Below are 7324 nucleotides of genomic sequence, written 5' to 3'. Positions count from 1 at the left end.
TAGAAATTTTCCTTGCTGTGACATCACTGCTTGTCCTCAGGAGCACCTCCCACCCTCACAAGATCTGACCTCAGGTGTTGGATTTTTGTTATTTTTATTTTTTTTTGGTGGAACCATTCTTGCAAAACCGAAAGATTTACAGGCTGGGAAAGGTTTGTAACGATCCCAGATTGAAGGGTGGGACTTTCCAAACAGTCCCAGCCTGGAGAGCTTGAACTCCATTACCCAGGAGCTTTTTCAAGGCTCCACCCTGGAGCTGAGTGAAATTATTCTGGTGGCGTGGAGAGCGTTATTTACCTAATGTCAAATATTAAACATTGCTGCCCATTCAAATATAGGCCCTCATTATGTTTGGCCTGGTGGAGGAGAGAAGGAGCAATTCTCCTTTCCAGGCCTCTGGAGTTTGGCAGAGGGGCTGGAGCTGATTTTTGGTGGCTTTTTGTGGGTAAGGAGCTCATTTTTGGGGAGCTGAGTCCCATCCTTGGGCCACAATTACTTGGGAGCCCTCAGAACTCAGCAGGGCCCTGATTTTTGGTGTCTTTTTGTGGGTGAGGAGCTCAGTTTTGGAGATCTGAGTCCCATCCTGGTGGAAAAGTGCAGGAGAGGAGCAGCAATTCTCTTTCCAGGCCTCTGGAGTTTGGCAGAGGGGCTGGCACTGATTTTTGGTGGCTTTTTATGTGTAAGGAGCTCATTTTTGGGGAGCTGAGGCCCATCTTGGTAGAAAAGTACAGGAGAGAAGGGGAAATTCTCTTTTCCAGGCCTCTGGAGCTTGGTGGAAAGGCTGGCACTGATTTTTGGAGAAATTCTCTTCTCCAGGCCTCTGGAGGCACAATTTAATTTTAATTCCCCCAAGCTAAAAGATTCAGCTCTGAATCTTTGCAGGTTTAAAATGAGATTACTTTAATGAATATTCCTCCTTCTCACTCCTCCTTTTTGAGGGCAGAGGGACAAAGGGAGAGGGAGGTGTGGGGCTGGATATTCCAGAGCAGTTGGGTGCCAGGAATGGGTCCCTGCTCCTTTCAGTTACGTAAATTTTATATTGATAGTCACTATAACATTTTTTCCAGGAAAATGGCAAAAGTTGTAATTTCCAAGTCTTCCTAACTTGAAATTTGGTTAAGGTGTTTCCCTGGCCACAGTGAGGGCATAAAAAGAGGGATTCTCTTCATATATAACGATTTTGTGCACTGTTAGTGGGCAATACCAAGGTGAAAACCAAATTCAAAGCATGACCTCTGAATCTTTGCAGGTTTAAAATGGGATTACTCCCACTACTTTAATGAATATTCCTCACTCCTCTTTTTATAAGGCCGAGGGAGGTGTGGGGCTGGATGTTCCAGAGCAGTTGGGTGGCAGAGTTGGGCCCTGCTCCTTGCCGAGGTGCCACAGCCACGTGGGCCATCGTCGTCCTTTCGGCTCAGCGCTGGCCGAGGTCACCCCGGTTCATCTGCTTTATACATTGGGAGCCTTCTCCTCATTACTTGCCAAACAAACCTTTTTATTTTTGCACACGTTTATGTTGATTTTGTGGTTTCTGAAATTGGATTCTGTCTCCTACGGGCCTGAGTTTCCACGGCAACCCCGGCCCTTATCTGCTGCTGCTGTTTGGCAGACAGACAACAAGGCCTTTCAGTTTACTTCTCCCATTTTTCCCTTAATATTATTTTCTTTAAAAACCCTTTTTTATTTTTTCCCCTTCTTCAGCGTGTTCTTGTTCTTTCTCTTTTTTTTTTCCCTCCCTTGCCCTTTTTATATTATTTTTACTTTCCCCAACCCCTGTCATTTAGAAATCACATAATTAATTGAGCACATCCTGTGCCACACGGGGCTGCCACGACTTTGAAGTCCCAATAGATCATTTTATGGAGCCGTGGGTACCATTTTTTCCGAGGCAGCACCAGGCGCCAGCTCGAGGCCTTGTGGAATTCAGCATATCCTACTCCAGGTATGATAAAGAAACCTTGGCACCTTCTGTTTGTTTTTACTAATTTCCTTTCCAAACTGCCTTTTCAATATAGAGGAAAGACCTCAGGACTTAAAGTTTGTTATTTTCTCTCCAAAGTTAGTCCCTGTTCCCCCCCGGCTCCCTCCCTCCCTTCCTTTAAACCAGACTGAACTGCTTCTCCTCTCTCCATGCTAAATTTGCTTTTTTTCCCCCTTTTTCTTTTCTTCAGGAAAGTGTGCTCTGATTTAGCATCATGGAGCGGGGAGCTGTTACTGATCCTGCAGCAGCAGCAAGGCAAAAGGACCCTGACAGGCTCTATTAACCCTTAAAAACAATAAATGATCTCATCAGCCCCCCCAAGACAGAAGAAAAAATAATAATGCAATCACTGACTTGGGTGAGGGAACAAGGCTTTGGGGGATTGATGCTGAAATCCATCCCCAAAGCCGCTGGTGTTGGAATTAACCAAGAGGGGCTGAGTTTCTTTAAGTTAAAAATCATTAAAAAAGGAGAATATGGATGCACAGACATAGCAGAACTTGTATTTATATATTAATATATATTATATAAATTTATCTATATATTACTTAATATAAATTATTTATATTTGGATTCATATATTAATATAATATATAAATTTATCTATATATTAATTAGTATAAATAAGTTGTGTGTGCTTATATGTTTATATATTATATAAATGTATGTATATACTAATTAATATAAGTTATTTACATTTGTATTTATATATTAATATATTAGATAAATTTATCTGTATATTAATATAAATACTCATTATTATATTAATATATTAATTATACAAAATTTTTAATATATATAAATTATATTTCTATATATTTATGTAGCTATTTATGTGAAGAACAGAGAGAAGACAGAAGGTGAATGGAAAAAATCTTAAATGGAGTGAAAAACAATTGAGCTTGCACCACATTGCCTCCTGCATTTGGAACAAAAGGCTGCAAAACTCCCTAAAAACTCTTTAAATCTGAGAACCTGAGTCAGGAACTTCTGGAGATGCATTGAAAATTGTTAATTTTCATGTATTTTTAGCACTTTTTGAAAAGACAACCAGCATCACTCGGGGCGGTTTTCTAGAACTGTGCAGAATGATTATCTTCCCTCTGGAATGATGGGAATTCTGTCACTGGAAAGAAGAGAAATGTGATTTTTTGGTACAGATATTTCAGCCAGCTCCTGACATCTGATGGGAAATCCCACTCCTGCCTGTGAATCCATAAAAGCATTTCAAAATCCTGTAGGAAAAAAAATAAAATCATCTTATTGTCCATGAAATTCTGAACAGTTTAAAGATGATTTCTGGGCATATTTATGGTTCATTTTATAGAGCTTCTTTAATTTCATGGCTGCTTGGGGTCTTATTCAAAATCCCACGCTGGAAATGAAAAATTTCCATTGTTTCCGATGAAGCAGTGGAGAAACTTTCAGTGGGACTGAAAATGGGAATCAATTCATTCCAGAATCCCTGAGGTTCATTTTAAAAGTCTTGTGAGCAGAAATTGCTCTGTCTGTGGGGCAAACTCATTAAATTCCTTGTCTTGTGCCTTGTATTTTCATCCTGAGCTGGATAAACAGGCAGGAGAATCCTCATTTTATATTCAAATGCTCTCCAAAATGATGCCAGCAGGAAAAAGGGTGAATTGAACAGGGCTGGAATTAAAATTGGAGATCTCCAGTCATTCATAATCCTCTAAAAACTGCTTTGTATAGTGAATATTTGATGATGCCATTAAATAAATTTTTATTTATATTTTTATATTTAGATATTTTTGTATTTGTCATTCTGTTTTAGACAGATATTTAGTGTGAGTTATTCCAGTTTTTTGCCTCTCTCCCTTTTTTCTCCCTTCCCTTCTGGAAAACTCACACATTCACTAAAAGTGAGGAATACATTGAACTTTATGCTCTCTTAATTTGAATCCTGCTTACTAATTACTCTCCTAATTTGAATCCTTTGTAGGATGACAAAAATAATGATGGCTCTTCCTCTTGAGCTGCTTTTCCCTGGATTGGGAATGGATCCTGCAGCCACAGAGGGATTGCTCTGATTTTTGCAGGGCAGAAATGGAACCCGAACCAGCCCCCGTCCTGTGTTTGTGCTTTCTCAGCACAGGGGATGTGACAGCTCTGGAACACCTGAAACAAGCTCTGGGTGCTGCAGGATCTTCTGTCTTCATGTAAGGGCTTGCACATCACAGCATCAGCCTGAAAAATAATCCCAAACCAAGAAATCGCAGTGAGGGAGGAGCAGAAGGAAGGAGGCCGCAAATGGTGCTCACAAATGGACAATTTCCAGCAGTGCAACCCTCCCAAATGTCCCAGCCTGGCCCTCCTGTTTCATTTCAGACTCTGAATTCAGAAACCCATCCATCTTTTCATCAGGTCATTTTTGCAGGCAAGTGAAAATAAAGGGCAGTGCCTTGGTGAAAGCTGTGTACAAGATAACCAAAGCAAAATGTGCTTTTATAAATGACTGTGTCATGCTGCCTGCTTTGGAAGGATATTTCGTGTGACTTATCCCAGATTTCTGCTTTTTCCCCTATTTTCTCCCTTTCCTTGGCTCTCCTCTTCTGGAAAACCTCACACATTCCCTAGAAGTGGAGAATATCAGGAGTTTTATGCTCTCCTAATTTGAATCTACTTACAGCAGGATGAGAACAATAATTCCGGGTTCTCTGAATGGTGGCTCAGCTTAGACTTGTGTTACCCTGATGCCTTTCCCTTGCTCTTAAAATTAAAAGTTAGACACAGTTAAGGGATAAAGGTTTTTTATTTCAGCATTTCAATGGTGTAATAATTTGTTAAGGTGGAGTATATAGAAATGTATATTTATGATTTGTTACACATATAATTTTATAGAGTTTGCAAATTAGCACATTTGACAAAGGGGTTTAAATGAGTAGTGTGACATCTCTTTATCTTAACGCATTTCTTAAAGATGGATTTATTTTTAATTTATAAGATATGCTCTAGAGGGGGCTTTGGTTTTTTAAGATATCTTTGGCTTTGAATTGTGAGGCTTTTAGGATATTTGGTTTTCTGGCTTGATAGAATATTAGTATTATGTTAAGATATTTGACGTAAAGAATGACAAGTGTGTATGTTAAGGTATCTACATACCTTATTGTGAATAGTTAAGATGTGTATAAAAAGATACAGATATATAAAAAGAATAGATATATATATTTATATTTTATATTTAATATAATTTATAATATCTACACATTATATAAAAATATATTATATGTATATAAAATATATAAATATATAAATACAAATAAATAAATAAATATAAAGAAAAGGCAAAAAATCATCACGGCACCAACCCCTTTCAGTGCCTTTGCCTCATCCCATCCCCTTGTTTTTCTCCTCCCTGCATTTCCCAAGGCTGACCCATCCATCCATCCATCCTTCCCTTTCCCTGTTTTCTGGAGCTGTGTAAAACAGCACCGTGAGTGATTTCCATCTGGCAGCTCTTGCCTCGAACCAGCCTGTGTCTCTACCCACAAATAACTCCCCAATAATTAAATTGTCCGGGTTTTGATCTTGCTCACAGGAGCAGAGCAATTTTCATTCCCTCCTGGATTCGCTTATCCTGCAAGGTTATGATTCAAGCCTTCCCCTCCTGCTCCGATATGATTCTTCCAGACCTGGGGCCTGATAGGGCCCTGCACAGCACCAGGCCTCTGTTTTCTCTGTAAATACAGCCTACAAAATTTCAACAAGTCAGCCCTTGTGTGCCACACCGGGAGATTGATGACAAACCACATTATTTTTCCCCTCTATAGAACTGCCCACAATTACAGCAGGGCTCTCTCCAAACACTGCTCTGTTTTTGTCCAGCAGGGAAAGGGCAGCGGCACGGGCTGGAGGCAACACTGAGCAGCATTATTGGGGCAAAATGCCCTTTTCTTCCCTCTTTTTTTGCCTCCAATCCATGATAAAATATTGGCATGATTCTGCCACGTGGGTTTGTGCAAAGCCATGAACCCACCAGCAAAGGTTATCTCAATACCAAGGGGAGGAAAGGAAGGGCTTGGAAAAAAATCCCCTGAGCTGCTCCCAAACCAGGGAAATTGGTGAAATTGGGATTATTGGTTGTTCCTTTTCTTCCCTCTTTTTTTTCCTCCAATCCATGATAAAATATTGGCATGATTCTGCCACGTGGGTTTGTGCAGAGCCATGAACCCACCAGCAAAGGTTATCTCAATACCAAGGGAAGGAAAGGAGGGGCTCAGACCTGGAAAAAATTCTCCTGGGATGCTGAGGCTGCTCCCAAATTGAGATTATTGGTGATTCCTGGAGATCAGGTTTAAACCATGCTGGGAGTTTAATCTAAAAATCCCTGGTGTTTTTTAGCCCTGTGTTTGATTATTCAGAGAATTAATAATTCAACCGAGAACGCCTCCACCATGCTGTAAAATGTCAGGAGTGAACAGGTTGCAAAAATAAATTTAAAATGTAATAAAAGGCTCCATCTCCTGAAAGAAGATGCCTGGAGAAGCAGAACCACACTGCTGTTGCCATCCCATCATCCCCAATATCCAGTTTTTAAAATAATATCCAGTTTTTTAAATCCCTGATTTTTGTCCTGCCATCCCTCCTGCATTTCGCTTGCATCACATAATAAAAATTCGGGAAACAGGGATCGCTGGGTGCTCTGATGATCTTTCCAGAAATCTGCTGATAACTGAATTCCCAGACTCCATGGAGAACTTGGGAGCACCTGAAGAGAGCAGGGCTCCCTTTCAAGTGCAAAAATAAAGCCCCGAGCATCCAACATCTGTCAGAATTCCCCAATTTGTCACGAGGCTGCTGCAGGCTCATCCATCATCCTGCCACGCCACGCTGGCAATGGTGCTGAAAAGATCCAAGTCATTGCCTCCAAAATGTTTGCTTTATCTCTGGGCACCTTCAAACCTTCCAGGGGAGCCCTGAAATCTCTGCTCTCCCCTGCTCATTGTTTATAAAATGTGTTTAATTTGGGTGGTTTGTGTATGAAATGAGGGTGGTTGAGGTTTTTTTTTCTTCCTGCAGGGGCGTTTCTGGTCAGAACATGGATGTGCAGCAGATTTCAGAGTGATAAAGAACCCTCTTGTGTTAAGTTTAAACTTTCATTATTTTCTGCTAATTCCATTTTTTGTTGGCTTTTTTTTTACTTATTTGCTTAGATCTCCAAATAAATGGTGACATTCCCAGAGGTACAGAATATTCAGACCACTGTAGGTAGGAAATTAATGGCTTAATTCTTCAATTATGGCACCAGTATTTAAGCCCAAAAAAATGGAGTTTCCAATGAGACCAATTTAATCAATCTGATTTTTAGAGGCTAAAAATACA

The 7324-nt window shown here is 40.2% G+C and overlaps 1 long non-coding RNA gene across 2 annotated transcripts; it reads left to right on the top strand.

The window, feature by feature from the left end:
* The first annotated feature begins 1401 nt into the window (after positions 1-1401).
* On the top strand, positions 1402-5075 carry LOC113460313 (uncharacterized). 2 transcript variants are annotated; one of them, XR_012583207.1, is made up of 3 exons: positions 1402-1945; positions 2175-2844; positions 4093-5075. It is a non-coding gene; the product is annotated as an uncharacterized LOC113460313 (long non-coding RNA). The 2 variants fall into 2 exon arrangements; XR_012583206.1 differs by lacking the exon at positions 4093-5075 and having other exon boundaries at positions 2175-3746.
* The last annotated feature ends 2249 nt before the right edge of the window (positions 5076-7324 follow it).

Source organism: Zonotrichia albicollis, chromosome 19 (assembly GCF_047830755.1).
Source record: "Zonotrichia albicollis isolate bZonAlb1 chromosome 19, bZonAlb1.hap1, whole genome shotgun sequence".
Classification (NCBI taxonomy): domain Eukaryota; kingdom Metazoa; phylum Chordata; class Aves; order Passeriformes; family Passerellidae; genus Zonotrichia; species Zonotrichia albicollis.
Note: the sequence above shows the minus strand (reverse complement) of the source record. Positions and strands in the feature narration are given on the sequence as shown.